General features: G+C 36.7%; 1 pseudogene; it reads left to right on the top strand.

Annotated features, from left to right (window-relative positions):
• Positions 1 to 2,016: 2,016 nt before the first annotated feature.
• On the top strand, positions 2,017 to 5,500 carry LOC143602562 (TMV resistance protein N-like; annotated as a pseudogene).
• Positions 5,501 to 11,750: the final 6,250 nt, after the last annotated feature.

The following is an 11,750-nucleotide window of genomic DNA, read 5'->3' as shown; positions in this document are numbered from 1 at the left end:
TAAGAATAAACAAAACAAGGTGCTGAAATAAAAAGATATATGATTGTCGAATTGATTTTAACTATTTTAAACAGGTTTACTTTGTTCTACTATCAGGTTATTTTTTTTTAAAAGATACATATGTTATATGTAATTGGATGGAAGATCAAAGTCAATCCCATATGGTCAATAAAGATAATACAATAGTAAGAGTTGCCAATTGATTTTAAAATTATGTAAAGTGGTTCCGATTTCAAAAGTAACTGTTTTTTAGGTCGACAAAGTATGATCCAAACCAAAATAGCCCCTTTTTAATTGACCCTATTTTTGACACTAGCTTGTTCAGAGACGAAACAAATGAGAATCAAACTAGTTAGTTGGATTAGCTTTGCTACTCACATTTTAAATTGAAAAGGTGTAACCACTGTATAAAAACTTAAATTGACGCATCTTGACCTGAACCTTGTTTGACAGGGCATGTCGTCCGCCCACCACCTCTAAGGTTTCATCACCAGGGCTTCTTGATTTAAATGTAATTATCTGTTAAACCCCTAAACTTTGGTGGCATAAATACAAAATGCCACTAAAATTGCATGTCAAACAAATATGGCATACGCAAAGTGTCATTAAAACCTAAATTGTGGTGGCGCAACTATTAAATGCCACTAAACGTGTGCAAAGAAATCGTGGCATACACAAAGTGCCATTAAAAACTATATTTTAGTGGCACAAATGCTAAATGCCACTAAAAACGTGTGCCAAGAAAATGCGGCATACTCAAAGTGCCACAGAAACCTAAACTAGTAGCGCAAAAGCTAAATGTCATTAAAAACGTGTGCCACTAAATGACATTTTATTTGTAGTGAAAAATGGCTATTTTAGGAATTTTCCATAATAAAAACCTAAAATAATAAACTATATTAAACCCAATAAATGTTTCATTTTTGGTAAAATAATCATAATTATGCAGTCAACTACAATGGTGAACTGAAAACAACGTAATCAATAGTTTCGAATTAAGGGTTTGTTATAAGTCTTTATCTTTTGAGTCAAATAACAAACAATTGTTTTTAATTATTTATCTCTTATTTGATCAAGATTTCAATTTAGTGATCATTCAACTACTCAAGCAATGGGTCTAAGGTTTTTTTTTCTTTTATTTTTAGTGTAAGATGGGAGAAAAGGTTTAGCTCTGCAAGAACATGACGGACACCGGCGGATCTTAGCGTGGGTCAAGGCGGGCCGTAGGGCCGGCTCCAAGAAAACAAAATAACTTTTGGGTCGAAGGTTAAAATTTTTTTGGGTCTTAAATAAAAGGAGTATTTTGTTAGGTTTAAACAGTTTAATTTTTATATGGGGTTACTTGGTTATAATTTGGGTTGTGTAAAATACTTTTGTATAAAAAAAGAATTAAAGTTGTCTCAAGTGAGGCTAGAACTCATAACCTCTTAGTTGTAAGTAATACCCATTTACCACTAAATCAAGCTAGTGATTACGTAATTGTGTTTAAACATTAAATATACATATTGTTTTTAATAAAAATACATATAATTTTTTTAAAGAAAAAAAATTCAGGCCTAGCTGGGTGTCGGGCCTGTGGCCGTCGACCACCTTGCCACCCCCAAGGGCTGGCCCTAGCGGGCCGGGACCACCAAGCTTTTTCGTTAAGTAGTGTAAGTTTTTTGAAAAAATAAAAAAAGGGTTATATGTATTGAGTCCTACGCATCCAAATTATTGTTTAAATTCCTCCCGTCCATCATATTATGTGTTTAAGATTTGTCGCTAAATTATGAATACTTTTATTATTATTGAGTAAATCATCACTGGATGTACACCTCAACACCCATAAGGTCAACTACAATAGTGAAAGCATCTAAAAACAAGGGTTTGGTAATTGGTAGTTGTCTTAATCTTAATTAAAACAAGAATCTTTTACCCCCAGCCCATTATAAATGTTTTCCAAACGATTAAACTCTTATCAGTTCATACTCAAAAATAAATAAATAAATAAATAAATAATAATTCATTTCATTGATTTGATCCTTCAAGCAATGGCATCTACTTCGGCATCATTCATTCAGAAGAGCTTCAAGTATGATGTCTTTTTAAGTTTCAGAGGCGAAGACACCCGTAAGAGCTTTGTTGATCATCTCTATCATGCTCTTCAACAGAAAGGCATTATAACTTACAAAGATGATGAAAAGATCAATGAGCAACTCATCAAAGCCATTGAAGACTCGAGATTTTACATCATTGTTTTCTCCAAGAACTATGCAGCGTCATCATGGTGCTTAATATATTAGGCTTGAAGACCCTAGTGCCCCATCCATAATTGTTTTAGTGCCCCAAAACCAACCTTTTGAGCCCATATGCTTAATTGTCTAACCACTTCCATCAATTAAAAATTTACAAGTTGCAACTTATAATGAGATACAAACAGGTTCCTTCTGTTTCACATTTCAGCTCTGTAACGAAAGATTGAATGCTTTGTAATTTGAAGTTATTGAAAAAGAAACATTTTCAAGTGTTATGAATAAATTTGTAACTGACCGTTTTCAAAAGATGAAACCATGCAGAGGACAATTAAAATATGTTTTTTGGTTATTATGTTTAACGAAATTTGTTGATTACATTGCTATGTGTAGCTTATTTAATGTGTTTTTTTACCTAACCCATTTTAGTTTGACTTGACCCGTACTAGGTCGACATTTTTTTAGCACCCGCTAACTAAAATTTCTGGATGCGCCACTCGTTTTATCATCTCATGGCTCATGTGAGATTTTGAGTAATCTAATTGAATCATCTTTAACACAGGCATGAAGCTAAATTTATTCAACAAATTATTCAAGAAGTTTCCCAAAAGCTACATTTCATTGATTCAAGCATTGATGGGAAGTACTGGCATGGAGACCCGAGTAAATAATGTAGTTTCGTCTTTAGAAATTGGTATCGAAGATGTTCGCATGATAGGGATAAGGGGTTTGGGAGGTAGTGGCAAGACGACTTTGGCCCATGCTATTTTTGATCATATATCTACCCAGTTTGAAGGTATAAGCTTTGTTGAGAATGTTCGAGAAGTTACAGAAAGCTCTATGTCTGGTTTAAAGGATTTGCAGAAACAGGTCCTTTCAGATGTGTTAAATGATCAAAGCATAGTTATAAAACATGTTTTTGAAGAAAAAATAAGATGAAAAAGATGATGTCTAGTAGAAAGGTTCTTATTGTTCTAGATGATGTTGACGATACAGAGCAGCTTGAGACCTTAGCTGGTGAGCCTAATTGGTTTAAGCCAGGAAGTAGAATCATCATCACGACAAGAGATAAGCAAGTGCTCATAGCACAGGGAGTGAAATTCATTCATGATGTCAATCTATTATCAAATGAGGAAGCAATTTGCCTCTTTAGCAGGCATGCATTTGGGAGAGAGGCTCCAATTAATGGATATGAAAAGCTATCAGGAAATGTTGTACATTACGCTGGTGGTCTTCCCTTAACAATCAAAGTTTTGGGCTCGCATCTTTGTGGTAGAAGTGAGCTAGAATGGATAGATACCATAGCAAGACTTGAAAAAATTCCTTTAGATAAAACTTTAAAAAGATTGGAACTAAGCTACAATGGTCTAGAGAAAGATCAGAAAGAAATATTTTTAGATGTCGTATGTGTAATGAAAGGTAAATGGATAGTTGAAGCAATCAGAGTGCTTGAAAGCTGTGGATATAATGCTCAAATTGGTGTAAGTGTTCTTGAGCAGAAATCTTTAATAACTGTTTCTAATGATGGCTATTTGGGCTTCCATGACCATATAGAAGAAATGGGCAGGAATATCGGTCGGCGTTTGCACCCTAACGAGCCTAGCAGACATAATCGATTATGGATAAAAGAGGAAATTGAAGATATATTGGTTAACGAATCGGTAAGTTTCATGATAATATGAATGCTGGAAAAGTTGAACATTTTTATTTGCTATGACACATTTTCATATTGGCTTTATTCTTTTGCAGGGTACTGAGGAAACAAAATGTATAAAACTTCATTTTACGGATCTTGATCCACCAATTATAATGAAAGGTCTTAGAAAGATGAAGCGACTTAGATTTCTTCATGTGGATGCTGGACTTAGAGATTGGAAGGTTGATGAAGATTTCCAATACTTACCAGACGCTTTACAATCTATAGATTGGTTTGATTATTCCTTTTGTTGTTTACCAAAATCATTTAGAGCAAATAATCTTGTTAACCTTGAAATGCGCTGGAGCAATATTTCTCAACTTTGGGAAGTGGGAGAAAGAAAGGTAGAATAATGGTAGTTTGATTATCATACATGATGCTTTATTATGTTATTTGTCATTTAACTGATATTCATCTTTCTTAAATTTCTTATGATAGGTTCTTGATAAGCTTAGATACCTTGACCTCAGTAGATCAGCATTGAAAACCTTTGACCTTGAGATAACCCCACATCTCGAAAGATTATGTCTTGGAAGATGTCGTGACTTTGTAGACCTCCACATGCTCAATGAATGTCCCAAGCTCAAATACCTCGATCTCACTCGTACTAAGGTGAGTAATCTTAACCTCGAGATGATTCCACATCTAGAAACATTATATCTTGCAAGATGTTATGACTTGTAGAACTCCGCATGCACAATAAATGCCCCAGTCTCAAATTCCTGGACCTTAGTCATACTAAGGTGAGTAACCTTAACCTCGAGATGACTCCAAATCTCGAGGAGTTACTCCTTGATACATGCACATATCTTGAAGAAGTCCATGCTCCACTTGGATGCCTAAAAAGGCTTGTAGACTTGAACTTAAGCTGTAGCTTGAGGTTTGAAGATTTTTTAGTGAACAAACGGAAAGTAGTACCTGGTCTTGGTTCTTTCGCCAAGTTAGAACTAATAGCAGAGCCTCTGGATAAGTGCCCAATGCATCCTAATAGTAATTTGCCAAAGTTTAAGTTTAAATGTAAATATGATGAACCTCTATTCTTATGGAGTGGAAACTTTGAGAGGCTTCTTCGTTTGGTCTATGTGCTTGCACAAACCTAGAGTCTTTTTCAACAAGTATATGTGGTTTACAACATTTAAGGGACCTTACACTTTAAGGCAGTATTCCGGAGGTGCCCAAGGATCTAGGCCAATTGCAAAGTATAGAGAAGCTATCTTTGTCTATGAAAGGGATTGAGCGTATTCCAGATAGCATTTGTATGTTGAAACATCTGAAAGTACTTGAACTTGAATCTTGTTGGTTTCTACAGCAATTACCCAAAGATTTTCGCATATTAGAGTGTTTAGAAGAGTTGCACTTAAGGGATTGTAGATCCTTACTAGAGATCCCGGACAGTATCTGTAAGGTGAAGTGTTTAAAAGAGTTAGATATAGTTGGTGCGGGCGTAAGCCATCTTCCACGGAACATTTATCAATTGAAAGGTCTGCGTATTATTGGGTACCGGGAGCAGCTTAGGGCGTATGGTTTTACATCCTTGATAGAAACCTCAAAATACACCTACGTACAACTATGAATAAGTTAAGCACTCGCAACATGAGTATCCTAAGGGACGATTTGGATTCAAAAGGAAGTATTTAAAGTTCAGTCTTTGAATATTTATGTTCTTTTATTTATAAAATGTAACAGCTATTAGTAATTTTACATCCATTTGAAAATTTTATATTCGAGCTAAAGCTAGCTTTGACTTTGAAATTGTGCTATCTTTGACTAGTTAAGCTAAAGCTAGCGAGGTACAGGTTTTGAGTCATCAAGGTCAACTTTAAGCAAAGATATTATATTAGACAGTTAAGCATCTTCTTTATGAGGGTGTCTATTTGATAATTTTTTTAATGTACATATCAATCAAGCTAGCGAGCTGACAAGTAATCTTTGGTACGAGTCAAAAAACAAGTAGGTTTAAGCCAAAAATATTTTCTGCCATGAATTTTAATAAACTTATAACCAGTGTGTTAAATATCAAGGAATTGATATCAACGTCCCAAACTAACACACGATATAAAAAAATTCGTTTTAAATATGCCAGAAAAATATGCATTAATACAATAATAATTATCATAAATTAAATCCTACTTAGATAACAGCCTAGTTATCGGGATTCCCTCGTAATTAAGGAAAACATAGTCTGTTTAATATTATATATATATAACTAGATTTTATCCTCCGTATTACGTGGGTTATTTTGCATTATTTGTTTATAATATTTATATATATATATATATATATATAGATTTTAATTTAATTTATTGTAAGAAAGTTAATTAATATACTTGAGGTTTGATAATAAAATAGTTTCACAAATAAATAATATGTTATAATCCGGTTTAAAGCCATCTGGGTTTGGTGATACCTATTACCCGTTTATTTTCTTTATTATAAAATTGTTTCTTAATTATAAATAATATCTTTTTTAAATAAAAGGATATTAATTTTTAGTATATCCTTATTTTATAGGATTTTCATATCAAATATTTGATGAGATTAATTTTTAATGTAATGAGATGTTATAACCCGTTTAAGAGCTATCTGAGTTTGGCGAGACATTTACCCGTGAATTCGGGTCAAATGCGTGAGAAGCCTTCATTTACAAATAAAGCAATCTGATGGCTTGAGAGAATGGTTGTTTTACATTTTTCGTTTTTTAATATTTATTTTTTGGATTTTAATTTTCTTTATTGTAAGAAAGTTAATAATAAACTTAGGATTTGATGATGAAAGGGTTTCATAAATAAATGATATGTTATAACCCGTTTAAAAGCTATCTGGATTTGGTGACCCATGACCCTCTTATGTTTTTTACTATAAAATTGTTTATTAATTATAAATTATATCTTTTTCTTTTTAAATTGGATATTAAATTTTAGTATACCCCTATTTTATAGGATTTCATATCAAATAATTCGTAAGATTAATTTTTAATTTAATGAGATATTATAACCCGTTTAAGAGCTATCTGGTTTTGGTAAGACCCATACCCATGAATTTGGGTTAAATCAATAAGAGGTCTCCATTTAAAAATCAAACAATCTGATGGTTTCCATAAAACGGGGGAGCGACCACATCACGATACGTAGGATTTTAGGATTTTCATTTATATATATTATAGATATTTAAAAATAAAAGACTATTATTTGTTTCTTTGTTTTCCAAAATGATATTTCCTAATCACAAAATGGGGCTTTCATACTCTTTTTTATTTCTTTTTACTTTTATCTTTACTTATTGTTGATATTTTTATTGAATTAAGTTTTAGTTACATATCCAAGATATCTTTTTATTAATAAATAAGCAATATAGTAATTACATCAAAATAGAAGGTAAGTGGGCAGCAAGCTGTACCGTTATTATTTTTTTTGAATTACAAAACCTAATCTTTTCAAAACTACATTCGTTGATTTTGCAATCATAACATTACTATGCATGACCTGTTAAACTTGGGTAAGTAACTCCACAGCTTCAGGCGTGAGGAACCCAAAAGTGTCAAAAGCAAAAGGAATAAATACATGCTGGTTGTCAAGACATGTCTTCTCATGTTTAGTCACCTTGCCCGAAGCAACTTTTAAAGCAACTTGACAGACTGTGAAACCATTACTCCCTAAGTCCACAAGAGGGGAAATCCTTGTTAAATCCACACACGCATGTCTTCCTGATATTCAAAAATGTCAGCCGGTCGAAGAGATGATTTTCCCTTTGACGAGTCAGTCAGGATATTCACAGGTGCTTATTTCTTAACAGAAATTCCGGCTCGCCTGAATATTCAAAGAGCACATCCTTAACCAGATCGTATCGATACTTGATGTAACACCCCGACCAAAGGCGGATTATACATCGGGGCGCCACATATTGTTTCATTACTCGTGACACTATTGGGTGTCAATATTTAATAAATACATTCATTCGCGCACAGCGCAAGGTAAACACAAGATAACATAAATCAATATATTATAAGGCAAAATATTAGAACAACAAATAACTTGTCTTGATACATTTTAATCTAGGTCCAAAATAAAGAAAACTTCCTATGTGTCCACAAGCTCCAAAACAGCTACTGCAAACCTGAACATGTGTTAAAATAAACGTCAAACACTTGCGTGTTGGTGAGAAATCAAGTTTAATACAATACATAGGTAACAATAAATCTGCGCGCAACACGTGTATGTCTGGTGTTTAACAAGGGTGTAATCAGATTGTGATCAAGCCTAAATAGATCATAGCTCATAGTTCATAGTTCAATCCGTGCTCCCAAATGAGCACAAAAACGAGAAAACATCTGTGCAAGTGTAAACAAAGAAAACCGTAAACGATAGGTCTCCCGTGTTCATCTAATGGATCCATGAAAACTTCGGAATAGGCCGAACAAAGCGGTTAATGATACACACATACAAATAAACAGCCAAGTAAACGTCCTCAACACATGGGATACTGCGCGACTAAAGTTCATAAACATGTTTAAGACTCTAAGTTTGTACGAACACATGAACATCCCAAAACATTAAAAATAAAAAGGGATTAGGTACGAGATTACTCACTTGATAAACGATGCGGTGAAAGATAAAGCAAGAATCAACTTTAAACAAGTACAAGTTAACCTATAATTAAAGATTATTGTTTTAATGATTTGTTTTAAGTCTTGATTATAAGTTAGCATAATTAATAAGTAAATTATTATATATAATATATATTACCGGAAAAGCAGGGCAGAACAGGGAGGAAGACGGAGGCAGAGAGGAGGCGGCAGAGAGAGCAAGGAGGAAGTTAAATTAAGTGTTTGTGTGTGATTTGTTAGGAAAATATTATTATTATTTATAGAGAAACCCTAGGGAACACAATCCCTAGAAAAAGGGGAAAAGATCTCAAAAAGTAAAAGATTCCAAAAGCAAAAGATATCAAAAGATATGGTAGCAGGGAAAAGAGAAAAAGCTGACAGGTTAACAGTAAACAGGCATGGGCGGGTCAGATAAAGGTACTGGTCAAGCATGGAAAAGCAGATCTCCAAAGATAATGTCAGTCGCTTTTTCTGCCAACCAATGGGGTTGGTGCGCATGCTGCGCCGAAAGTAACTTTTCAGACATAAAGCAGATTAGGTCAACGACTCAAAAGATAAGACATCACAAAAGCAAACGGCTAGATTCAACAGAAGAAAACTCAAAGGGTTTAGCGCGAGAAGGCTAAGGCGCGCCGCGGGAAGAATCACATTTCTTAGCGCGCCGCGGGAGGAACTATAATTCCTAGCGCGCCGCGGGAAGAACTATAATTCTTCGCGCGTCGAGGGATGAACTACGATTCTTAGCGCGCTGCGAGAAGAACTACAAATCCTTAGCGCATCGCGGGAAGAACTACCGTTCTTCGCGCGCTGCGAGAAGAATTACAATTCTTAGCGCGCTGCGAGAAGAGTTCGTCTCGCGTATCGCTGGAACAGATGGTCTTCACGCAGGCTTCCTTGAAAGGAGTCTGGCGCGTGGAGCTGCGCAGACAACCTCAGGCGGGAAGAAACAAAGGACAAGGAAAGAGTTGGAAGAAAAAGAGGGAAACAAGGCTTAAGGGCGGGACGGCGACAAGAGGGAAAAGAAGGCGGAAAGAGAGAAGAAGAGGGACGGGACGGCGGAAAGAAAGAAAGAGAAAGAGGCGGGAAGGAAAATATATTATTATTATTAAAAGTAAAATATAAGTATAAATAAATATTAAATCATAAAAGAAAGAGATCGGGTCAGAGAAACGGGTACCTGGGTCGGGTCGGATCGGGGCAGATGTTACAGTCTCCCCTACTTTAAGAAATTTCGTCCCGAAATTTATCTCGAAGTAGGTTGCGCAGAGAACAGGTGCGGGTACTTGATCTTCATTTGATCTTCCCTTTCCCATGTAAACTCGGCTCCGCGCTTGGACTCCCAGCGAATTTTTACGATAGGGATACGACTGCGCTTGGTTTGCTTAACCTCGCGATCCATAATCTCAACAGGCTTCTCAACGAAATGCATAGATTCATCAACTTGAACTTCATCAAGTGGAATGTGAAGGTTCTCGTCAGCTAAACACTTCTTGAGATTGGATACATGGAACGTTGGATGCACATTACTGAGCGCAGGGCGGCATGTCAAGTCTGTAGGCAACTTTTCCTACACGCGCGAGAATCTTAAATGGTCCAACATATCGAGGAGCAAGCTTACCTTTCTTCCCAAAGCGGACAACACCCTTCCAGGGCGACACTTTGAGGAGAACAAGATCACCAACTTGAAATTCGAGAGGCTTCCGCCTACGATCTGCGTAACTCTTCTGTCGGCTTCGGGCAGTCAGCAGATGATCACGGATCTTGGCGATTTTATCGGTTGTCTCTTGAACAAGTTCGGGTCCTGTGATTTGAGTTTCACCCACTTCGCTCCAACAAATCGGGGAGCGGCACTTACGACCGTAAAGTGCTTCAAATGGGGCCATACCGATACTGGAATGATAGCTGTTATTATAAGAGAACTCAATCAAAGGCAGGTGTGAATCCCAATTACCTCCAAAATCAAGAACACAAGATCGGAGCATATCCTCAAGAGTTTGAATAGTTCGCTCAGACTGTCCGTCAGTCTGAGGATGATATGCAGTACTCATGTCCAAGCGAGTTCCTAGCGCAGATTGGAGAGATTTCCAAAAGCGGGATATAAAACGGCCATCGCGATCGGATATGATGCTCAAAGGAGTACCATGGCGGCAGACAATTTCCTTGACATAAAGCTGCGCGAGATGCTCAACACGGTAGTTTTCACGAATGGGCAGAAAGTGAGCAGACTTAGTCAAACGATCCACTATTACCCAAATGCTATCATGTTTGCTTGCTGTCAAAGGTAACTTGGTAATGAAGTCCATCGCTACACATTCCCATTTCCACGTAGGAATTTCTGGTTGTTCGAGCAAACCAGATGGGCGTTGATGTTCAGCTTTCACCTTAGAACAAGTCAGGCATTTAGCTACGAACATAGCAATATCCTTTTTCATACCGGGCCACCAATAAGTAATGCGCAAATCCTTGTACATCTTATCAGCGCCAGGATGAATAGAATACCGAGATTTATGCGCTTCACTCAGGATATCAGCGCGAAGATTCTCATCAAAGGGAATCCAGATGCGATTGAGATAGCAGAGAATTCCACTCAGATTAGGGACAAAATGCGCTTCCGCGCCACACGCTAACTCGGCGCGAAGGTTACCATTACTGATGGATGCGCGCTGCGCGTCACGAATGCGCGATTCAAGGTTGCTTTGGATCGGCGCGAAGTGAAGCTGCGTGCGCGGCAAGATACAGTTAAGCTGGCAGGGTTTTCGGCTGAGCGCATCGGCTACCACATTAGCCTTACCAGGATGATACCGGATCTCACAATCGTAGTCGCTGATGAGTTCGTTCCATCGGCGTTGTCTCATGTTAAGTTCCTTTTGATCAAAGATATGCTGAAGGCTTTTATGGTCAGTGTAAAGGATACACTTAGTACCATAGAGGTAGTGTCTCCAGATCTTCAAGGCAAAAACAACTGCACCAAGCTCGAGATCGTGAGTTGTATAATTCTTTTCATGAACCTTGAGTTGCCTTGATGCGTAAGCGATAACCTTGCCTCGTTGCATAAGAACACAACCGAGACCTTGGTTGGAGGCATCGCAGTACACGACAAAATCATCATTACCCTCAGGTAGCGCAAGGACAGGAGCTTCACACAACAAACGCTTGAGCGTTAGAAAGGCTTCTTCTTGCTTCGAGCCCCAAATATACGGTTTACCTTTGTGCGTTAGAG

This window comes from Bidens hawaiensis, unplaced genomic scaffold (assembly GCF_021521415.1).
Source record: "Bidens hawaiensis isolate Kalapana, Puna unplaced genomic scaffold, B.hawaiensis_p1.1 tig00059162_1, whole genome shotgun sequence".
NCBI classification, from domain to species: domain Eukaryota; kingdom Viridiplantae; phylum Streptophyta; class Magnoliopsida; order Asterales; family Asteraceae; genus Bidens; species Bidens hawaiensis.
The sequence above is the reverse complement of the archived record's forward strand: the minus strand, read 5'-3'. Positions and strand labels throughout refer to the sequence as shown.